Genomic DNA, 25,836 nt, shown 5'->3' with positions numbered 1-25,836 from the left:
GAGGACGATTTTGTTTATGGGCTTCAGTGACAACGTGACGTCATTCACTCTCAAAGTAGTTTAGGTGTCGACAGGACAGTTTTACGATGTAGAGGTATTTGTAGTACAAAAGCATGATGTGAACTGTAAGTATTGGTGCTGCGGGTAAGGCTGGTCAATAAAATACTTGATTATATATATAGATAGATATATAAAGGGAAAGATCAACTCGACAACATGTCTTCAGTACTTTCGTCGCATCGTCGATTATTCAGTTTATATATATATGTAATTAGAACCTCCTACAGGAGTTTGTTTTGTATAATACAGACTTTTTTCACGACATTAAAACTAAGATATTATACTGATATCAATATCACGGAAAGTCACGAGAAGATGAACTTATTTATTTCCCCGAAAAGACTAATTATGATCTAATTCTTGATTATCTTCATCTTTAATTGACCTGCTATATGATTGTGATACAGACGCTGGACGAGTTCTGTTGGACTTAAAACGGAAAATGTGTTGCTCCATTGAGAAGCTTAATTCCTGTACATCAAAGAAATGTTGTTATCAAATACACTGCCTCCCAAATCAAGAACATCAAAGAAATTGGTCGTTATCATGATAATCGTCACGTGCGTGTAGTATGTCAATGTAAACATGAGCGTCCCAATATACATGTGTCCCCATAGTTCTCGCATCTTCGCATTGATGGTTTCTGAGAAGTATCAAAATGAAGCATTTTTCACCGATTTAAAAGCAGGAAATATATTTACACAGAATGTAAATTATCAATTGATATATATATATGGAATATCGGGAGAACGCCCGATTCCCTTGTTGGTTTGAAGTGTTATTTCATGCTTGAGACATTCATGATAAATGACTAAAAATCAAGACGTTTTACGGTTTATTGACACCTTCTCATACACAAAGTAAATCATTCAAAATAAAAATTCAGTGATTAAATGGACACACTGTTTAACATGCGTGTAGATAATTTTATAAATTTCAGAAGTGATTTGAATTTGTCCATCTTTTGTCAAATAACCAACGTCAGTTTTGTTTATATTTACAAAATTAATATGTTACATCACTTTTGTGATTTTGTTTCTTCACTTGTGACGTCATCCATAGCACGTGACCACGGACCAATAACAGCGACGCTGTCGTTTCCCTCTCGTCTGAAATGTTTCATCCCCACTTGGAGCCAATCTCTGAAGTAGCAGTGATAATAGGGTGTTCCTGGACATTGGGGGCTGAGGAACTAGGTTAATATCATCGTATAGCACCTACAACAGACAGAAATATGTTCAAAGGATATTTGCATACTGTTTGATCGAATGGAAAATCTATCTCAATAACAATCATTCCGCGCAATAATTAATTCAATATGGGCATTTGATGGAGATGTAGTTCTTCTATAAGAGAACGCAGCTTGTACGCTCATACGGTCTGACCACCTCCCTAGGTCTGACCGCCCACTCATTTGCTGGGGGAGCTATTGGTGGTGATGGTTGGCGTGGTGGTGGTGATGGTTGGCGTGGTGGTGGTCATGGATGGTGTTGAGAAACATGAATCTGCTGGATGTACACTTCATGCATTATAAAATGATTAATTTTGAATCGATTAAGTCAGTACATTGTATTTGTTCTATTGTTATAAGTTTGTGTGTTAAAATTGTAGAATTTGCTGTCCTTATGTTGACATCTCTGTGATCTTTGAACTTTGATGTCGCGTTAGTATATTGATCATCTATGTGTATAAAATGAGCTTTTATGCATTGTTCTCCCGAGAAGTTTGGATCAATCATGGTAGCTTTTGTGTATGCCATTGATATTTTCCTTTTGTTGTGTGAGCGTTTCCGGGTACATTTTAATTAGTATAGATTTCTATATAGAAACAGAGCCAAAAGAGTTTATCATTAAATTCTGATATGTCGTTGCATTGTGATCCAGAACCAGATTGTGATAAGGAAGATATCTAATATCAGAAAGGTCAAAAACCTTTAGGTGGTGAAAATATTTACGTATTAGTCGCCTGCCGGTGAACCGGCTAAAAGCTTAGCGTGCGTTTGTACGTAACACCAAAGCTTGTTAGTGTACGAACTTTAGCGCCTTTATTCTTCGTTATTTTGACCAAACTTCACACAATGATCACGAACCTTAGTATCATAGACAAGTTTGAGTTGAAGGCTCGTTGGGTCAAGGCAAAAATCAGCGTTACTATTTTTAGAAAATCCAGCATTGCGTGATGAAAGAACCGTTAAATCGTATTAATTACCAATATTGATATTTAATCATAATCTAGCTCAATTTTTCTTGTTTTTATTATTTCTCTTAACCATTTCCAAATTTCTGAGAACGGTAAACTTCAGAAATGGGATCAGTGACGTCACAATAGTAGTCAGGTGATGATTGGATGCTATATTCTCACATTACATGAGGACGAAGTGCTGGAAAAATATGGTTTTAGATTTACTCATTCAGTATATGACACTTGCTTTAAATACGGTTTTCAATGTGCCATTCTATAATGGCTTCAGCATACACACAACTTTTTAAAATACTTTTCCTCTCTAATTCACACCAGGTGGCACGTAATTTTCTGAGTCATTGGTGTTTTATAGCCTTACAATAAATCACATAAATGCTATTTGTGTTGTACACATACAAATAAAACAAACCCCCTAAATAATACACATTGCAATCGATTATGATTAAATGTATTTTTTGGGAGTCCGAGGACATTTTTGTTATCACTTGTATGTACTGGTAATGGAACTAACATAACGTGTATATACACTGAATGGTGTGGGATATTTGACCTAATCATAAGTTATGACGTAAAAGTCACTTAAGACGTAGCAGTAACTATCATTATTTCTACATAATGTTACGGAACATCAAATACAACATCTATATATTATTCAACACTGTATTCACTGTCGGATTCTGTGGATTTTTTTATTACTTATGTAGGTGTACTATTTTTTATCTCCAGACCAACTATTTAAATACAGGTCGCACAACGAGTGGTTGTTGCATATGGTAATTCTTTCAATTGAGTCAGTTTTTGTAACTTCTGAAATATATATAAGGAGAGTGTTAGAAATACCATATCAAGCAACTACGAGTTTGTGTGATCAGTTTGTACCATAATAAAATAGGCTATTCCGAGGATAAATTGACCAACGTGATTTTTCCTTAGGACGCAGTTGAGCGTAACGATATTGTCGCTATTTGATATCCAATTCTGACAATTCCAGAAATATGTGGAAACAGTATAATTAATTTATCATAACAACTAATTAGCAAAAACTGTTATCTTCAGAGCAATAAATTAAATAAATCTCTATTAATTGAGTTACCACTATAACAATTGCGAACTACTTTTTTGTGTTAATACCATTTCCGTCACCGCGTAAAGCAATCTTTACGTATCAGCTAACCAAAACGTGTTAAACCACGTGATAAAAAAGGAGTTCCGATCACAATTCACCTTCTCATCCAATCAAAACACACTTAATTCACACCACGTGTGATATAAACTGTTTGTTTGTACAGCAGTTAAAGTGATTAATTGGTGCATTGGGTGTTAATAAGTAACAACTGTTGTGGCAGAAACATATTTCAATTATTTCGGCAGTCTCATGAAGGTGAACGATCAAATTTTTATCCATTAAACAGTCCCATGAAACAAATATGTTTATGCTATCCGAAAATGCCTTGTTAAAATCGTTTTCAAAGCGATAATTTAGATTAAATCAGTGTGTAAAACTAAAATTACATCTCAGAACATAGTACTGTAAATGGGAATTTGAAAAACCAACAATCTGTAAGAAAACGCCAATAAGTTTCTATTAAAGATTTTTCTATAAATTGCTAATGAAGAGGTGCAGAGCGGCCAATAGCAAATTCTAGTTCCATGCCAGAATCATCATTTCATGTTGCAATTTACCTCTCGTGTGGACCACATGTTACTTTTAAAATCCTGGACCATTAAGCTTCTTAGGACTAGTAAGCCAGAGGTCCCGTGTTCGAACCCTAACAGGGACATTGAAATAAATTAAACTGGTCATGATCTCTGTTATGTTCAACGTTGAACAAATGGCATATATTAGATTCTTACTTTGCAAGGTGGCATCACTTTTGCTTCAGTTTATTTACATGAATAATTCCGTATTTTTATCACATAATTAACCCTAGCGCCTTTATCCATTGAATTCGCCCTGGTTATACTTTTTCAAATCACTTGAATAATATATCCCGGATTTTGTTTGCATGCTTTTGTTTAACGTCCTATTAACAACCAGGGTCATTTAAGGACGTGCCTGGTTTTGGAGGTGGAAGAAAGCCGGAGTACCCGGAGAAAACCACCGACCTACGGTCAGTACCAGGCATCTGCCCCACTTGGGTTTCGAACTCGCCAACCAGAGGTGGAGGGCTAGTGATAATGAGTCGGTACACCTTACCCCTCGTCCCTATATATCCTGGAGCGTTTATCATTAGAAAGCGATGTCAGAAATCGATTGTGACGTCATAAGATGGACATTAACGGTACGTCATGAATTGAAAATGGCGAAGCAAAATGGTCCTTTACAAATGTCTGAAGTGTGATCAACATACTTTACATACGTGACCTTGATGCATTTTATTCATTTTATATGAGATTTGATGAAACTCGTCTCGAAGGTTAAATTTTTGCTCGCAAAGGCTTGAAAAAATCTAAAGTTTGTTAAATAAAATCTCATAAAAAAATGAAAACAAATCTAAGATCCTACAAACGCATTGTATCGACATTGTGTTAAATGCTTTATGTGTTAAAATTGATTACTGAACATTTCTCACAACAAAGTTATATGAGTGTGTAGAATGTGAGGCATTTATCAAATCACACATATGGTATCTGAAATGCTAGCGTTAGCCAGATATTCAGCACATGCGTGTAGCTGATGATTTCAATTATAGATACAATAATGTGATTGCAAATTCTTTTGAGCCCAATTCAGACGAAAATCCTCCGAATGTCGGATCCGGATCTCAACTCGTCATAGCTCACAACGCTTGATAAAATTGGATTAGTGATCTATAAGTTAATTGATTCTTAAATTACACTCGGTGACCGACACTTCACCTTAGACCCCTAGGGGAGTGATATTACCAACTTATCGACTATACCTTCACATTTGTCAAAGATCAAATGTACAATATGTAATCAAAATAAGTCTATTGGCTGCCTTGGAAAAAATGATAAAAGTCAAATTCTATTACGTTATCAATTTTGGGCCTGGTAACAATCAACAACACACAAATTAACTAAATGAAGACAACGATTATCATTCATTGTTGATCGGTGTCGATTTAAGGGATGATTTTGAAAATATATTATATGGAGACCAACCAGCCTTCGGCTAAAAAATGGTACTTTGAAATCGTTCAGCAGATCACCTTAAAAGCATATTCCTCCAAAATAATGATTGTTTAAGAAGTTAATTGAATATATTTTTTGATGTGTTGGAGATGTAACAGAAAAAGGGAGTGTACTCGAAATAAACGGCGAAGCGAGAGTACCCAGGATCTTTTGTGCTGTAGCTACATAATACAAACATATATCAATGTTATTTTTTATAGTCTAATTCAATAAGCAATGTGGAATTTGCTAAACATTAATATAAAATATATATATTATATAAAATACGACACTCAACATTCAGAATTTGTACATCGAGCCAGCTCAACATTCATTTGGCTTGACATTCAAACTCTGACTGTTGATTGTCGTATGTCGAATATAATCCAACGTCATACAGCTTATTTATCATGCATATGGTGGAAATCTACCTCAATTTTCTCTTTCAAAATGATACACCGCTGTATAAGCCAGTCAAAAAGCGACGCTACAAATAACAACGTCATTTTTTTCCATAAATGGCTGAAAACATACATTTTAGGTCAAAGAAAATGCTTGTTACAAGCAAGTTTGAATAATAAACGAAGGGCCGCAAAACGGCACAGTTTGTCCTTCTTTTTTCAATAAATGTATACTTTTAAAAATTTCTATGTTTACTGGACAGCGATTTAACAACATGATGTGGAATGCTATGAAATAGATATTCCCTGGACAACTGGAATTGGCAAACCAAGTCTTACTTAGGTATATGAAACATGTAACAGATACGTTCGTTAACGAGATTAGTCGAGCTCTCCCAGCTGCTGTTGTCATTATTTTACAATGGTTGATCCAACGTGATATGCAACTGAAAAATAATCGGTCCACACGACTGTCGGTATACTGATCAGTCTGTCAGAATACTTCGGCAAGGAAAGTATGATTTGATGGCCGTATCACATAGATTAACACGGGTGAACAGTCCCAGGTGTTTAGGAGGGGTTATCAACGTTTTGCAATAGTGACGCAACATTATCGATATGTTGACAGCATTTTATGAAGTCTTTCTCAAGTGCTATATAACGTTTTGTACCCATATCAAACGCATACACGACACCAATGTCTAATTTTGAAGTGCTCTTTATCCTTGTCCGGAAGGATGTTGGATGGATTTGTTCGATACTTATTTGCATATCTTATGGTTCCGGGCCCCTTACACGATTATAGACTGGTACCCTCCTTTGTTATCCCCTTGCGTGCGATACGTTTAGGACAGGAAGCGAGTATCCATCTTGAGTAAGAATTCCTATTCCAAAGTGTGCGCATCTTTATATCACCTGTTATGTAGTAATGGGGATGTTTACAAGTAATAAACGTCAAGAGTGTCAACACTGTTTACCTGTAGTTATTTCAAAAAGCGAAACCTAATATCTTTTTTGTTTGTTAATCGATCAAACTGTATATTTTATCTTGACGCTGAAACCTATTGCTTTTGTGTCTGAAATAAGCACTACGTTCGTCGCTGGATTAAGGAATGAACGCATGAAAAAAAATCAACATGGTTTCCCACTAGCGATTCTTTATGAGCAAAGTGCAGCCCTGTTGCAGAATAGAAAACTAAGGGAGGGAACCAGTTATTAGTTTGAAAACGTAACATTCCCCTTTCTCTAAAAAAAACCCCCACTTACTCTGCTGAAATACCTATTATCATTATCATTCCCTTATTCCACTGGGTCATGTTAATCTTAATAATCGCGCGTTTTATGATATAGATTTACGATTTCGTTGACAAGTATTTTGTTCGGATTGCAACAGTTAGCAAAATGAGTCCATCATTCTCCGATATTGATTCATCAAATGGGAAAGCATACTGTAATTAACATTACTTTTACCATAGTTTGAAATTTCCTTTGTAGTATGTATTTATTTTTGTCGTAATTGTACGTGGTTAATTAAGACTGCGTGTATATGTCATGAACTTTATATGGTACTGTGACATAGACCCATAATACCGGTAATGACGCTTAGCCTGGTGTAACCTTAACTATCCTGGCCATAAACTCACATCTCGTATATTTTTACCATGAATTTCCCGACAGGTTGTCGCCAATCTATTTACAAATTACCCCCTAAAACGGAAGTCAACGGGGAACAAAGCTGTTCTAATATACTTATATATTTGATTTTCTGACGAATAATGCCACTCTCTTTTCCGTTTTAAAGTTGTATATTTGTCATCTGTCTCGACGGTATTACAGTATGTTAGACTGATCATGCATAAATCCAATTAAAGAAAGACTTCCTTTCCTTTGCCATGTTAGTTCAGCAAGCAGAGATTTATTATTTAATTTCGGAAAGGAAGACTCCTTGATGTTTTTATTTATCTTTAACAAATCAACTCCAAGTCTTTGAAAGTACTGTCAGCTTACTGACATTTATTCAACAAAATATTTCATGCGTTTGACTTCGATAAATCAAGATATCATGAATGTTTACAGCTTCTCTTCGTGTCATACAAATAATAACAAAAATACAAAAAATATGCTGAATGAAAGAATACTCTAATGATAAGTAAGAATCAAAATCGTAGTTTTTCATAATTGCAATTAGAATCGGAAAAATCATCCCTTGATTACGGAGAATCTTTAATGTGGTGCTCTGCTCTCTATATGTTAACGGGCCGCGAGAAATATGTAATACACAGATGCACAAATAATTTTCTTTTGTATAATGGCGAACTGGCGATCAACACCAAGCACTGAAAGCCTAAAGTCAATCCGAGGTACCGAATCCTTACGTGAAGTCAAAGAAAATAACTTGGCAAAATAACAAAAATCATCGACGACAAATTTCAACATAGTTTAAACATGAAACGCCACAGTGAAACAGTTCGATGTTTGATAAACACGTTTACATGAACGCAAATGTCTAGAGTTTAGCTTTGTGTTAGTGTGTAATTTAACACACAGGAGTGAAAATGACGGGATTCTATAAGGAGTTTTCCTTTTGTTTCTCTTTAAAGTTCCCTCGATATCTATGTTCATTATTAGTATAACTACACTTAATGAAGTCTAGATTACAAAGTACATATACAGCGGAATATTAGTTGGTGTGGTAAAGGAGTAATGACCAAAAAGAAATAAAGATTGAAGACACTTAATTATCCGCTTATTCGGTAGTGGGAATGAGTGGTTCCATCCTTTCTTAGAACGTTTATGACCAGTCAGATATTAGTTTACATTGCGAGATTATGTATAACGTAATTGTATAATAACAGGATGGGAGGCGTACGCTCGTGCACAGTTAATAGCACTATATACGAAACTAACGTACGTCAGTTGCTTCAACTTGATAGGATTTGGTGTTGTTTTATGTCCGATTAACAGTTATTGAAGGACGGTACTCACAACTGATGCTGAACGATTTTACTGTTAACCGTATTAAATGATAACGAGCGAACCATTTACGGCAACTACAACGCTGAACATCTATCAGAGAGCAGTAGGTAAACCTTTGTTTGTCTGAGGACAGGACACGGGTATCAACACAGCGACACCCACTCACGTGAAAGGCAAATCGTCTGACTGTTTCAGAGCATTGAAGAGATGGTTTTTTTTATTTGGATGTCTATATGTTGACGTATGGACGGTACAGTTATTCAAGCAGGATATTAGTAACTTAGATATTCAGTATGACTAGAGAGTGTGTGGGAATTGATGATGTTATAACGCTACCGTTAAATTCCAGAAATCGTAATTCAGTATGATGTCACTATTGCATTTTCTGTCAATGGTCTCATCGTCCCAGAAAGACTAACTTGATTCTGCGACTTCAGTCATGCTGTGGCGCTACAGTATTTACCTCTCTTACATTAAAAGGTGTTTCTTTTGTGTGGCTTTTGCATAACCTTTTGAATATGCACGTGCTTCTATATATATTCTCTGATCCAGCGTAACCTCTTTTACTGGATACAACATGACGCAAGCTTATCTATAATGATTATATAAATCTCAAAGAGTTAAAATTTAGGGCCAATTACATTATAGATGTCTTGTTGATAAACAAATCATACATTGGAAATTCTAAAACAATATATAGCGCAATGTATGTTCTTTTAGTGGTAATCAATCTCTTCATCAAATGTTGCAAACTGATTAAATCTGTTTTCCTTTAAAAATGACAAACATACACGTTATAGTGTCGTGAAATTTATATACATATATTGCTGGTTTAGAGCGGGAGGGAAATAAACATGTGCTACGCCGTTTCACTGGTGCTCTGGGGCTAGTTATATTCTGTGACGATAAAAAGTGCTGATTATAACAAAGACAAAGCAATGTCATATGACAAAAGCTACTCAGAATCAGACATGTCCTTTGTGTCATCCACTGGGGATATAAGGGATATGAAGATCATGGACGAGCTTCATATTTATCATGGGACAAGCGATATTATTTATTCATAGCATAATTAATGCCATTGTACGGTCTGCATCAACGGGAGGCCTGGAGCAAAGTGAAATTCTCTAAGTGAAGAATGATTCCATTTGTCATCCACGTATGTGTTGGCAGTAGTATATCATACTGGTAACAGCATTGAGAGAGTACTTAATGGTATATATGATAGTATGTAAATGCCATAAGTTGTTTTAGAAATAATGTGTTTTTTAAACTCCTAAGGCGTGTTTTCTAATAATATACAATATTTATTTCCAAAGTTATACATATCAATATAATACATCTCGGACTTATATTACTTCGTATCTTAGATGAACCTCGTCATACTCATCACGAATGTTTTAGTAAAGAGGATGACAATGTGAGATGAAAGTATCATATCGCCTGTCCCAATGTCGCTGGGGAATAGTTATGTTATCGATCGTAAAAACATCATTTATGCAGTAATAACCGTGCTCGAAAGCAGGGAGATCTCCAAGGATTGTCAAATTTCAAAACCTAATCCTCAGATTACCCAAATTGGATTTTTGCGGGAAAGTGACTTAACGCGATTTATTTCGTATAAAGTAATTTTCTACACAGAGTGGGTGTAAATGACACTATTTGGCTGTGAACAGTTTAAAAATCCAGAAATAAATGAAGGAGGAAGCATAGCAACAGATATCGTAAATATCTGGCTGTTTGATAACAAATTTTCATATAACGTTTTGATAAATTACGATTTGATAAACATTGAAAGTCTTGATCTGGTACACAAAGTGAAGAATATGTCAACACTGAAAATGTCCATAGTTTATTTAGGGCCTATTAAATGTTTTTTTTTAAATGTACCGTTGGAAGGATTTTGTCCTAGGTATATACTTTTAAGAGGACGTTAAAAATAAATTCAGGTAGTTTACTCGGTGTAAATGTTTTAACAAAGGACACGTTTTAATGAGCAATGGTAAAGGTAAATCCAAGGTTTTTTTCTTTTCTTGAACTTTTAGATTATACCGTACTACTGCCAGAGTAGACAATAACAGGACTTTTCGCCAAGCCCTTTTTGGTCATAGATAGATCCATGCTGTTTCGATCGATTAATATCCATGCTCTTCTCAGCCAATGCTGAATTCGATGTGTAAACGATAGGCATGTTTTTTTTCTAACGCGGATGTTCCCAATGGTTTTCGATGATAAATGTTCGCTAGACTACTGCGACATGGTTTGATGTCATGAAATGTCAAATGGGAAACGTTCTTGAACTCGTTTGTAGCTAGCAATGTGGATGACTTTGTAAAATTGGGCTTTTGCACAGGATTTTTATGTCGATTATATGATATCATTTCTCTTATATTACTTTGCTCCACACTTTTACATATTAACCGTTAAATCGATAATCAAAATGTATCTGTATTTAATTGGTTACATTGTTAATTTAAACATGAGGAAAGAGAACTACAATTCAACTGATCTTGAAGAATTTAGATAACGCCCAATAGGAATTAGAATTTTTAGTGATTTAGATTTAGGACAGTGAGCATAATAAATAGAAGTATCGTCAAAAAAGTAATGAAGCAATCCAGACATTTTAAACATTAAGCAGGGCAAATTTCTTGACATTCTCTTGCAAACGGGACACGATTACAATGGATGATTACTATGTGTTTGCCTGATTCCCCTTTGAACACCCAGGGTCATTTTGAGGCGTGATCTCCATTTAGTAGTTAGTGACTACCTCAATGAACAACATACCGGACGGAGCATCCAGATTAATAAGGGTAAAATGTCTTGTCCAGTGACACAATCATGACAGCACAGACCAGTCCGATTCTCATCTTTCCTCGAAATGTGATTACTGATTTTGAATGACCCCAGATACCACCGAATGATAAACATATTTGAAAGGACAAAGGTACTTTATGATGATGGTCCAGAACATACCGCAGCCTCCCAAAACACACATACGCACTCACCACACGCATGCATGTCGCACGCACGGAAGGCCGTCCTTAAATGACCTTAGCTGTTAGTAGGACGTTAAACAAAATAAACCAAACCAAACCAAACCAAACCAGAAATTACTCTCATGTAAATCTTCTTATAGTACAAATGTACTTTACACTTTATCGTAGTAACAGTTGTGCTATAGTACCCATGATAGTACGGAATAATGGTTAACTAATCTATAGCAGCATTAGGTTCAATTATCTCATTCTCATTAAATCTAGTTTTCTGGTTAGTATACACAAAAGGCAAATATCCACAGGAATCCTTTATGACGGGTCTTAATGTCATCAGGTTTCAGCAGTTTTTGAACTGTTAATTTGATTAAAGATCGTAAGAGCAGCTCAGCGAATTATACACTCGTTTCTGCAGATTATCCAACATTAGTAGCCCCTAATGCTTGCATGTAATGACATATAACCAGGTCATTTTTATAGCTATTCTCAAATGTTGCGTAAAAAGAAAACATCAAAGAAACCGCCCTCGATTCGATTCTAATTTTATTAAGGTTTAACAATAGTACATGATTCCCACCTCGTATGATTCATAAGAGCCGACTTTATTACAGACATTATTCTTTTCAATTCGAAGCATTTTATCTCATCCTCTTGTATCCTTTAGCACTGCGTCACTTTTGTTGAATCTTCCCCTCTGTAAAGTAGGTTATGAGTTATGTCCCTTGATAGAGGCGGTAGGGTACTTGTTTAGAATAGTACTTGCTAGTCTACATACAACCCAGTCAATATAGCTAGTTAGCTATAGGGATGGATTGGCCCGTTGTCAGTATAATGTGATCAAGTCAGTTGTCATGCATCCATACTAGGTGTGGCATTTCAGTGACATGACACTATCAAAGCGTCTGTCTAAGACACACAAGGAATAGTCGGTGCAGCTTTGAGGAATATATTTCCCCTCGAATGAGTTTTCGGACTGAAATATCTTAATGAAATGAGTTCTACCCAGTTTTCATCTTTATTTTGATAGTATGACGATGAGAGTGATTACACGTGTTAGATCAGTAATCACGGTCATACAAAACGTGACAATACATGACGATGATGAAAATAATTACCGATGAGAGTTAACACTGTTTCTACAAATTTTCCAGAATAAAATCCCAAGGATTCCATATTGAGACAATCATTTAGAAAGACGAGGTTGTTGAGCACGCCCTTGTGTATCGTTAGATTTGTAGGAGCTCCTATCTGTCGATCGACGAGAACGACAAATTACACCATGTCTCATTTGGAACATACTTGATTGGTTACAGTCGTATGAACACACTGTTCTAAGCATGGACTTCAGTGATAATGCTTAAATGTAGCAAAACAATACCTTTTTGAATCATCCGGTTATATGCATATGCTACAGTTGTATCCTTCTAATCAATTCACACCAGGTTCGTTTAAAATGTGGTAAGCCTTATATTCATGCTTATTTTTCGTTTTCCGGAAAATATTTTGATTCATTTTTTTTTTTATTATTATTGCCCTTTATTTATTTTTTACCTAATTTGTCTAGCCTAACAATTCAGAACTTTTTTTTTTATCTCAGTTGTCCTTCAAATCGCCGTCGTTAATACCATAGTCAAGTACATCGCCCTGTGACTGTTAGAATTTTACAACATACCGCCATGAACCGACACTGAAATGCCACTTCCTCATACATACGTTCAATTTAAAGCTTATCACGTTTCAAAAATGTAAATTGAACTGAACGTGATAGGCATTAAAGTTTAATCATGATATGTAGTTATGATTTAGTTCTGTTTTGTCAGAGTAGCGTATTGAATTGATGTGGTGTTTTGTTTTCTCTTTTATTGTGTTGCTAAGATACGGGTGAGTACTTTCCCGAACGTCTGAATGAGGAAGTAGCAAACTTTGTCGCTTAATCAAGAAATAATATACCTGAATCATGACTGTATGCCGTAAAATTCTAACATCCTTAAGGCGATGTACTAGGCTATCGTTATTACGACGGCGATTTGGAAGACATTTGTAAAGGAATTGACACTTGCTGACATATAACAACTTCAACTTAAACACGTTTTGAAACTAGACGTACAATCATTATTTTATTTGATGTCTTTTTTGGAGAATATTCGTGATATCAATTAAATACTTTTTGCGATAATATTCTGTTGTCTGAAATTGATTTTCTTCTATTTGTGATTTGTATCACATTTTTCACAGATATGGTTTGTAGTATGATACACGACAGTTAGTGTTTTGTTAATATGGAGTAACATAGACACGGATGCGCTCTATTCTCGGCGGTATTGTGTTTGATCACATGCTCACGTTAACAGCCGACTGCGAGGTAGACACACTGCTATGTCTAGTCTGATACATTGTCGAGATGAGACTATTTGCTTTTAATTTGATTGGCCGATCAGAGACTGCCATTGCCCTGTAAATGTTACATTGTAATTTTGATTTTGTACATTGCTCTTTAATGCATAACTAAAGCGTGCATTACCGTAAATAATTAATCATAGAATTATACCGTGAATGATTTTCGAAATTTCATCATTTCAGATTTGAATGTTTCAGAAGATAAAACTTCCAAAAAATTACTTTTACAGACAATTACGATAAGCAGATGTACTGAGTACAGCACTGTAAATTACAATTGTAAGTGCGGTCACGACTCAAAAGTTTCGTGATTCTCACTCGGATTAATTAATTTTCAGCCTGATCATGGTACATTTGTGCAATCAATAGCTACAATCAGTTTCTAATTTGTCGGGTACAGTCACGATAATAGACATATATATATATATATATACTAATGTCTGATGTTAACACGTTGTCCGTAAAATATATTTAAGTTAAAATCTATAGAGGCATCACCTAGATGTACATGGTGTCTGCGTGTAGGGGCCTGCTTTCTCGTTGCAAGTTTTGATTCTATAAGCAATCAAGCTTCTCTCAAAAATAATTGTTTATTTATGCAATTGCAAACGTCTCTCACTCGGTTGTAGAAGTTAAATTAAATTAAATTAAATTAAATTAAGTTAAATTAGTAAAACAAGTCAACCCTATGAGTATATTTAACAGGTGACCCATTCAAATTCACCTACGATTCGTGATCGTTCAACAACAACTGATGGACACCACGTTATGTGTCATTATAGGTCGAGAATATAGGTTTCTGACAAAGGAAACATCTAACACTCAATATATAGTCTTTCCAACTTAAGTATTCATCAATTTTAATTCCTGGAGGTTAGGCATTATGTAGAGTTAAAATGAAATTGCCGTTCAGTTCAGGTTTACTATGTTGTGTCCTTAGATTCCGAGATTAGCCTATAAAGTGCCCCATCCACTTTTCTGTAGGCTTATATTTATAAGATTTTCTATCTATTCTACAGTATTACTTTCTCCATCTTGGGAGAAAACCCAGTGGACTATAAACAGTAAAGTGAGTAGTGTGCCTCCACAAAGATCGAACCCGCGACTCTCGGCTTACTGGTCTACCGCTCTACCGACTGAACTAAAGAGAAATTTCCCCTAGCGCGAAGCTTGAATGCGATCGTATCAGTATGTACACTATTTACAATTAAAACCTGCCACACTACACCCCCCACCCCTCTTTCAAATGCGTTCGTTAAAAAACACAACCCAGGTTCTATCTCCGACGAGGCCTCTCATTCTCCTATAGCTTGGAGTTGAAGTGGTCGACTACCCCAAATATAACAGCAAAAAACGTAGTTTGCCTCCATCGTGGATCCGACCAGCGACTCTCGGCCTACTAGTCTGCCGACTGAACTTAAGGAAAGTCCTTCTAGCGCAAAGGTAGATAGAGAACATATCATCATGTATACCATTTACAAATAAAGCCTGCCGCACTAAGAAATGTGTTGTCAGAAAGGTAAGTAGAAAAAAAAGCTGTGAATTAGTATCTTTCTTACGATATGAAGCACATCGATAGATATTTTAGTATGTATATGTGACCTGTCACCTGACTTGAACAGATCGAAATGGTAAGACTGAAACGTTTAACGTTTAAAACGTTATTGTTTGTATGTCTACGGATATTGAATCACCAGCCAGCCATCAGACATTAGTTGACGTCATTACAAAAACCGGAAGTCACGTATGGCACGTAAAACGCCAGTAAACGACACCAGGGTGACGTTAGCTTTAACAACAAACCTGGGAAAGATAAAAAAAAAAAAACACAAAAAAAAACAGGAACGAAGACATAAAACGATAGTATATCGTATCACCTAAACGGAGATCATTCGGTTTGAAAAGTTACAAAGAAATAAAAGGGCTCGAAGGAGCAGTAAATGGGATAGTACAAATAAACTGAGAAGTAGCAACGAAACTTTCAACATCAATATATCGTTTTAACTTCACTTTAAAGAGTATGGTTCCCCCGATGTATACCCAGGGATGGTTATCGTAGAAGGCGTAAGAGTATTGTATCCCCCAACAGAATCCTTTGTTTTCTGCAACTTCTAATCCAGTCTCTTCAGAGTGATTGGAGGGATTGATGTTCTCCTAGCCCCCTCTTAACAGTCATCTTGCCTCTCTTTTGTATGATGTTCCTCATGTGTTTTGGTTTCTGCGTGGTGTACGGATATATACGTCTCGTGATATGACCTTGGTTGTTTGTTTCTTCTTATCACCTGTCCTCATGACCCAGGTTGTTGGTGTCTCATTGACACCCTTCCTGGTACACTTTTAATTGTTTTTTCTCCTTGATACCCGCCCTCATATGATCCTAGCTGTTAGTTTGCCCTTGACATCTGTCCTCACAATGACCCGGTTGTTGGTGTCTCCTTGACAACCTTCCCAGTACGCTCCAGGCAGTTGTTTTCTCCTTGATATCCCCTCCTCATAGGAATCTAGCTGTTGGTTTATCATTGACATCCGTCTTCATATGACCCGGGTTGTTGGCTTTTCGATGACATCAGTCCTCATGTGACCTTGGTTCTGCTTCTTCTTGACATCATTCCTCATATGACCCCGGTTATTGGTGTCTCCTAGACACCCCTACAGGTACGCTCCAGGCAGTTGTTTTCTCCTTGACATCCGTCCTCATGTGACCCTGGTTTTGCTTCTCCTTGACACCAGATCTCAAATAAAGTCGAGGACGTTCAACCCCCACTCACAACCTTAAACCATTATTAGTCGGGTTTGGTTACTTTCCTAACAATACCTTAACAAAATATGTGAAAATTACTTTTAGGAGGTTTGGTTATAATGTGATGGGGATGAATGCTACGTTACCTTGGCAAATACGGCATTTCAGTGTGATGACACCAGTACAGGATCCGCAAGTGGCCCGCAAATGACCCTATCGTTACAAACACTAAAACTAAACCTGTCAATACGTTGTTAAATACAGCGGACATAATCCAAATACAACAATGCAAAACTACGTTCACTAGCTGGGAATACCTTAGGTGTTGTATTACCTTCAAAACAAGAGTAAATCAACTTCAAATGTACACAAAAACATAATTTAACGACAAAGTCGTAATGTCATACCCATTTCAATTTATCAAATTCCAACTAGGCGTCATCCGTACTTATGCATTAAATTATCAATCATATGAAAAGCACTGCGACCGGTAAGACAAGTGTAAGGAAAACAACAGCAGGAAGGGTTAATATATACGATGTCATATAGGACAGGATTCATGAACGAGCTAATAGTTTTGAGTTAAAGGTCAGGTGGGGTGATGCGCGTTCTATTTGTCTTGGTGTACAGAACGCCCTCAAAGCAAAGGAGACTACCGTTTATAGGTTAATTATGACCCAGAACTGGAATTTATTTGCAACCATTTCAATGACAGTCAAGAGAAGCATTGACGTAGGTAACAATATAGATAACAATGAAGAACACTTGCACCCAAGAACATTACTTCAGCCATTACACCAAGCAAACTTTCTTAAGGAGTTACTGAATGAAGAGTCAATAGAAATAGTCCAAACGTTGAGGTTATTTCTGATTGCAGCAATTAAGATTTTTTAACAACTGTGCGAGAGTCAACTTCAACATCGAAACAACTCACATGAATTAGCTGAATCCCCTCACTGCAAATGGAGGTAACAGGTTCGGGGAAATTTATTTTCCCGTTTGTTTGTTTGTATCATCTTTCTGGGAATTCTAAACGTATTTTTCAAATTTTCAAAAACATATGGATACGACGGAGGCCTTACTGCGACAAAGACGTTTCTATGGAGCCTCAGTGACGTGCTAACAACTTCCACGGAGTCCTAATGCGCTTTCATAGGGTGCTCACTACGTGTTAAAAGTGGTCACTGCACGTCCATGGGGAAAACACTTTGTAATCGGCGTGACCAAGACACTTGTTTGTAGTGTGTAAAAAACAAAGTTTATATAAGCACCAGTTGCTGTTTTGCTCGATGCAAGTCTACATTACACATAATGACAACACCCTGTAAACGCCCTGTCAACGCTATTGGGCGTAGTTGAAGCCCCATTGGAACGCAATGATCGTCATTGCAACTCTTTGTAGTCGCTGTGACGCAGTAAAAAGTAATAACACGTGTTCAGATATAAAATATATGCCGCACGTGCAAATTTATCTATATACGACATGTCTACGTGGATATATTTACCACATGTTCACAGGTTAATCTTTACTTTACATGAATATATGAATATATATTACATGTGTATGGGAATACTAGTAACTAACATGTATAAACATACATTACACGTGCATAGGTTTATAAACCGCAAGTGTACATTTTATATTTTGCGTTTATTGTTTATAAACTATGTGGTTACATTTCGTTTGGCAATTTTAAACCTCTTCACTCTTCATGACGAGATCTCAGATGAATCTTGGCGTCCATCATTGAATGATGTTTAGAATTTAAGAGGTCTAAGGAGGAATCAATTTTGATTCAAGTTTGAGAAAAAAATCTTCAAGATCTCCAGAGATAGTGAAAACACATTTAAACTGGTAAATCCGGAACGGCTACTTTTATTTTTTTTACTTGGCACAAAATTGGAATCTACATATGAATTGCTTAGAAAAATGTTTGAGAAAATCCCCAGGAACATGCCATACTTCATCTATCACAATCAGAGATGGGAGTCCTTGGTTTCCCGATCAGACAACACATGGAACCAAGGCGAAATATTCCTCCAATACCTTTTTTTTAAAGAAAAGGTGATATGAAGGATTGTGTATGGACGGGCGGACCACGGACCGTGGATTAAAGGCGATTTGAATTACCCCTTATCGGAGTAGTGTCACCATAACAACCAAGACCGCACCCCATGTTTCTTTTTCTGATGAGTCTAAAAACAACATATAGTATCGACACTCATTCGAGACCGTTATTCTAACAATGTCAACCTTTTGATTGTGTGTTTTTGTTTCGTTTTTATATTGTATTACGGCTTATCGACAGTCAGTCATTTGAAACCAAACAACGCTTAAAAATACAAGCAATAATACTCTTAACTAGACAGAAATAAAAATAAATCTGACCAATTCATCTATACATATCAGTTGAATATTTAAATAATGGTTGTAAACGAATCGGTAAAGGGCAATTACATGTAGATAAATATTAGTGACAGGGGAACTGTGTCAAACAAACTCTTCATAGAAATAACGCTATAAAATCTATCACGAATTTGTTTAAAACCCGCACACTCTACCATGATATGTGAAATGTTACAAACCAATCATAAGCGTTACAATAGGTTTGATCCTCATTTTCAATTCGTTTTAATATGTTTCATAAGAACTGGTTTAAAGTCGGAGTAAGGCAGTTTAAATTATTTCGGTTTTAGTGTACGTGCTGCCTTAGCAGCTTTTGACATGAGTGGACAAAATACAAAAAGCTATAATAGGCAAGAGACTCCTTGCGAGTACAACGGAAAATGGATAGTAGAATAGGACCTGGTGTTCCAAAAGAAATAGCGCCTTCAGTTTCAATGACGACACCGGTCATGCAAATCTAGGTAACATCCGGTAAGTCTCGTTTCCAAATTGAAATTTTTTAAATGGCCGCTTGTCTGTCATTTCGATTTGTTTATTTTCAAAATCGAACATGCACATCTAGGGCTCGGTGGAAAAATGCCTATGCAATTAGAAAACATATTCTCGATGAAATGTCTGAGAAATAGAAATAACAAAATGTCTACCGTGTTGGGCTTCGATTAGTCACAAAATTAAAAAGACCCAACTCTATATCATGGGAGCCAGCTCAGTACATAGCGATAACAAGGATTGTTTTACGAATGGGAAGACCACAGGCAAGGTAGATTTGGAACATCCCAACACCTGATAATGGCGGACTAAGATATGGTTCATTGCTGTTAACTGCTATACAAAAAGAAAACGTAATTTCAATTTCCAAAGTGGGAAAATGTAAATTTCATATTAAGGATGTTTGTTCTTGAATTGTATTTTGTTATAATGTCAATGCATTGTGTATTTATGCTATTTACCAACATTGTATAGTATACATACAATATCTTTATAGTCATGTCACAGTAATGATAGAGCTGTATTATTGCCTATATTCTTCCAATGTCCTAAAATTATTGACAGAAACTTAGATTGTATATTATAGGGACAATGAAACCAAATATTCTATTATCAATAAAACATCCAGGATTTACATACGAACAATATGATTTTACAGGAACTCATTTTGTACTGAAAGTTATTTCAAGGTTGTTGTCAGGTAAATGTCAGGTATTTAAGAGTAATTTTCATATCTCACAAAAACCAGAGAGTTCTAAAACATTATTGAATGTTTTCTTGTATCTCTAAAAGAAGAAACCTAAACTAATACAAAATAGAAATCGGGGAACTCACAGTAGAAATCGGGGAACACACAAAGTAGAAATCGGGAACACACAAAGTAGAAATGGGGGAACACACAAAGTAGAAATCGGGGAACACACAAAGTAGAAATCGGGGAACACACAAAGTAGAAATCGGGGAATACACAAAGTAGAAATCCGGGAACACACAAAGTAGAAACCAGGGAACACACAAAGTAGAAATCGGGGAACACACAAAGTAGGAAATCGGGGGGGGAAACACCAAAGTAGAGAAATCGCGGGGAAATCAACACAATAGTAGAAATCGGGGAACACACAAAGTAGAAATCAGGTGGAACACACAAAGTAGAAATCGGGGAACACACAAAGTAGAAATCGGGGAACACACAAAGTAGAAATCGGGGAACACACAAAGTAGAAATCGGGAATACACAAAGTAGAAATCCGGGAACACACAAAGTAGAAATCGGGGAACACACAAAGTAGAAATCGGGGAACACACAAAGTAGAAATCGGAGAAACACACAAAGTAGAAATCGGGGAATACACAAAGTAGAAATCGGGGAACACACAAAGTAGAAATCGGGGAACACACAAAGTAAATCGGGGAACACACAAAGTAGAAATCGGGGAACACACAAAGTAGAAATCGGGGAACACACAAAGTAGAAATCGGGGAACACAAAGTAGAAATCGGGGAATACACAAAGAACATGGCAGCATATCGTAATGCTTGAAAACAGAATATGTTGCAATGGACAGTTAATTCAATTTAACTATATACATGTGCGTAGATCCTGACTGTTCTCTGTGTATATATCATTAGCATATTCCTAACAAACTACAGGAACGTTTTCCCATACTGAGCGGAAACCCTTCTCATAAAAATCGAATAATTCCCAACAGTCGATATGACTGCAGCTTCAGTTTATCATTAAGATATATTATAAGAACCCGACTTACCTCGTCTGTCAGAGCTGAAAGTTGTCCATCCTCCAAGGGTCTGGCACTGGTCCGTCGCGTATATAAACATGTCAATATGCAAGTTAGTGTTAAAACTGTTAACAGATGCATATTAAAGATAACAAACAATATCTTGACAATAACGCGGTAGAAAGTTTAAATCTCACTATTTCAATAAAATGTTTCGTTCTTTCAATACATGACTAAATTTTGTACAAATGCCTTTGAAAATAAGTTGTGTATTATTAGTCCAGATAATAAAAGGAATAGTCTGTTTAGTTTGCTCTGAGTGGAACCGTTAACGAAGCGATTGTAAAGTATGACTATATATATAGAACAACCAATGAGCGTGGTGATAGCTATTAACCGCTCCACTTGTTTCATTACGACTGCCCTATCATTGATCACGTCACAAAACGCGATGAGTTATCAGATAAGGTAAACAGCTCTCCTGGGAAAATATATTATCGGTGCGTCAGTATGCAGGCGTCAGGCACCACACACATTTACGTCTCATACACGTGTTCTGGGTACCCACCCACGACTTGTATACTTGAGTTGGTTATTTGGGTTGATGTTCTGTTCGAATTAGACACGTGTTGCTGTCTTGATGAAGTCAAATTTGGGAGTATCGTAGGATACAGCTGTTTCGAAAATCGCAATTGTAAACAATCGCCGAGACAACATCTTACCTGTGTATACATGTATGTAATATATAGCCAGTCATTCTTCATTGAGATTGCACGGTTCTCACTTTTTTCTCTTTTTTTTTTATACCTAGTACATATCAATACAATTATAGAAAATTCAAAAAATATACAGTAATGTTATCAATCATGATATTAACTTTCGTGTTTTGGGCATATATCATCTATCGAAACGATTGGTACCTTTGACAAGTAAAAATACGGGGTTATCTTGGGTATATTAGTTACGGCAGTTTGTCTAAGATAACTGTTGCGTCTGCATGGCGACTGAAAGTACAATTTAGTAATTTTTATCAATTTTTAGTATGTACTTTGTTTATCATCGCTAACCATGAACCACGCTGTTGTCATGTGATTTGTTAAGCTATTTGTAAATTTCAACATATCATGTGAAAAATCCATTTTCCAGGGGAACTAAATTAGCTCATTTGTATTTAAAGCTTAAGAAATGCTCCTAGAGACGCTATATGAATAAGAATATGATAAAACTAATGTAAGGACAAAATTGCTAAACCTCTGAGTTTGAAGTAAAAGATGCATATTTATCAAAAATACAAAAAAAAAAAAACAAAAAAAAACTCCACAGTTTAACTGTTCGTCTTAAATTATCCTCTTTTTTTTTTTTTTTTTTACAATTATCACATATCGTAATACTATGATAAAGGAGCATTCGTTTTGATTCAAATGCCTCCCTTTATGCTATTTGCATTTCAAGGTCATAACAAAATAAGTTTTCATCAAGTGAAACTTGAACTAAATCGATCATGTACGGTACAGGATATTTGGCCGGTTTAGAGAGGGTTCAGTTTGGAGAAATGGTCAATTTCGACCGGGCAAGATCCGGAAATAATACTGACAGAATGTCGTTTTGTATCCGGCCTGTCGCCACACCTCTTTGCTTATGGGGTATTATGGAGCGAAGAATGAGGGCAAAGGCATAACATGTGCATGATGGGTCCTGCAGAAACGTGATAAGCAAATGTGTAAACTACTAACTAGTAATACCAACACTTTATGTAAAAACCTTTATGATATGTTATTTTCAAAAAATTAATTTGTTTAGACTATTATGAGATCTTCAATGGCTATATTGTTTTATATACATGTAGTTTACTTTCTCATAATGATATGGGTGGATGTTATGTTTCTGTGTTTAAACAATAAGCTAATTTAAGGTCGAGACGTCGTGATTGAAGAATAAGATTGTGCAGTCGCCGTTCCCACTGAAACAACGAGAATAAAAAACCGCTTCGTGTGTTCACAGCCAAATGTCTGTTATGACAATAATCGGAATAGTTTTGTGATTATACAATACCATCGATGCTATGTTTTTTTCCGTTTGCCAGTAGTTTTCATATTTACCGAATTCTTAAAGCTTTGAATACTCCCTTATGGTATATAATTTGTTTTTTTATCAAACAACACCAAGGAAAACTGACATTTTAACGGAACCACAATTCGCACTCAAAGTCGATTAAACGCGAGCATAATATAAAGAAAATTTTGATTTTCACTGAGACTTTTAGAAACATAAAAAGAAAATAAGACCGGAAGCCAAAGAAGAGAAAACGTATATCATAACCTAGTGCATTATGTTGATAGGGTCCTCCCAGACCTTTTGCTGTCATACAAGTAAAAGTATCTCACATGATTATACTTTGAAGGTCGAATGCAATGCACATGGTAACATGGTTGGTCATAAGTAAGAATGAATTAATACTTTACAAATTTTTATGAAATGGCAAATATTTATATTACTGCTTTCACTTTAAGGATGTTGTGTTCTAAGAATGGAGAGAGATGCATTGATTGTGACGGTGATTACTTGGTGAACATATTGAACGAAATATTCTCGCTCATTGAGGAAGGCGATGAAGCGATTGTGATAATTGACTATCAATCTTACATAAACTAATGATGGCGATAGAATAATTGTGGGGATCGATTGTGAGTCACATAAACAATGAACATGATTATCAAGTAATTGTTAAAGATTGATAAATCATCACAATTACTTCATCTTTATCCCCACAGCTTAAACTCTGTATAACATTGTGTTCCTAGATCGATAACAACCTTACAGCATATATGTGATGTTTAAGCAGCACAATCGGCAATAACAGTCAATATCAATCCCCTCTAATGTATAAACACGTGGAACCGGCATTCACATGCAGACACATATTCACGTCATACGAATGTAAATAGAAACCGAAATGGCGATCCAGTTTGGTAGGAAAGTTGTTCAATATATAATATCAGTTTCTGCAACCGGACAAAATGGATGCGCGCATGTGCGTGTCACTAATTTGATGATAGAGTTGATATCGTATGACTTTTCTGTCGTATTAGATTCATGGCACGAGTTTTAAATTCTGTTTTTAAAAGCATCTGGCGGGCACTAACTGAAAATAAATTGAAACGAGTATCATTGATTTAATCAAAAATGGAACGAATGACAGATTACTTTTATCATGACAATTAAACCATCGATTTCTGGCCAGTTATGTGTGTTTGTGACGTTCATAACCAGCTGATCTTTGCAAAAAGTGGGTTAACAAGCTTGAAATATTTCTGTACAATAGCACAGGCACATCTTTTCTTGCTCAGGAGCGACAGATATATTGGAAGGGGCTGTGATAATTTCGTGTGAGTCTCCATGTGATAGCTCTTAACTGATGCCTACTTATAGTCCTACGTCACCAAAGTTTACTACAGAAGACATCTAACACCAAACCTCGGCAACATTTTACTTACAACTGTTAAACCATTCGTCATACTCTGAAAACACCGAACATTAACCAGACAGTAGGAGCTACCAGTTTAATAGACATCGTCACTAACTGTATTTGCCATGAGTATTGATAAAAGGAATGTGCTTTTACATCTTGGAAAAAATGTCTGTGGTGAATAACTGTTGCTATGGAATGTTCCTCCCCCAACAGGTAGTTAACTAGCATCAAACCCGCGGCAAAAGACTGTTTGTTTCCGGTATTTTGAGTTTTCTTATCTGAAAGATATTTTGTATTGAGGTTATGGACTTTGTATTGAGGTTATGGACTTTGTATTGAGGTTATGTACTTTGTTTTGAGTTTATGGACTTTGTTATGAGTTTATTGATCTACGCCGGCCACACTCGTACAAAATGGTTTTACTATATTATCTTTCTGTGCACTATGAGTGATCTCTTAAGAGGTTTCGTTTGAGGTTGATCGCATAATTTTATGTTAACCTCATAGGGTACACATTTCTCTCGCAAAAACATCACCTGATTTAATTGATATGTAACTAGATAATGTTTATTGGATGATTCCCCTTTCCATTGAATATAAAGTGAAAAATGCGATAAGTGTATCTTGAAAATTGAAAGGCACTATGGGTACGAAGATAATAACTTCAATCTCATGTTAATTACTATTATGACACTGAAAACAAAACACTGTAAGGAATATTTTAGATTAATTGATTCAATTTGACATACATTTTTACGTGAATATCGTAGATTACATGATTTTAGATTATGATAATTTTAAATCGTAGTGAACTCCAACATTTAC

The 25,836-nt window shown here is 36.0% G+C and overlaps 1 long non-coding RNA gene across 1 annotated transcript; it reads right to left on the bottom strand.

Moving 5' to 3' along the window:
• Positions 1 to 878: 878 nt before the first annotated feature.
• LOC117345188 lies at positions 879 to 21,995 on the bottom strand. The gene is made up of 2 exons (XR_004536373.1): positions 21,573 to 21,995; positions 879 to 1,277 (listed from the first exon to the last, which is right to left on the bottom strand). It is a non-coding gene; the product is annotated as an uncharacterized LOC117345188 (long non-coding RNA).
• Positions 21,996 to 25,836: the final 3,841 nt, after the last annotated feature.

This window comes from Pecten maximus, chromosome 16 (assembly GCF_902652985.1).
Source record: "Pecten maximus chromosome 16, xPecMax1.1, whole genome shotgun sequence".
NCBI classification, from domain to species: Eukaryota; Metazoa; Mollusca; class Bivalvia; order Pectinida; family Pectinidae; genus Pecten; species Pecten maximus.
Note: the sequence above shows the minus strand (reverse complement) of the source record. Positions and strands in the feature narration are given on the sequence as shown.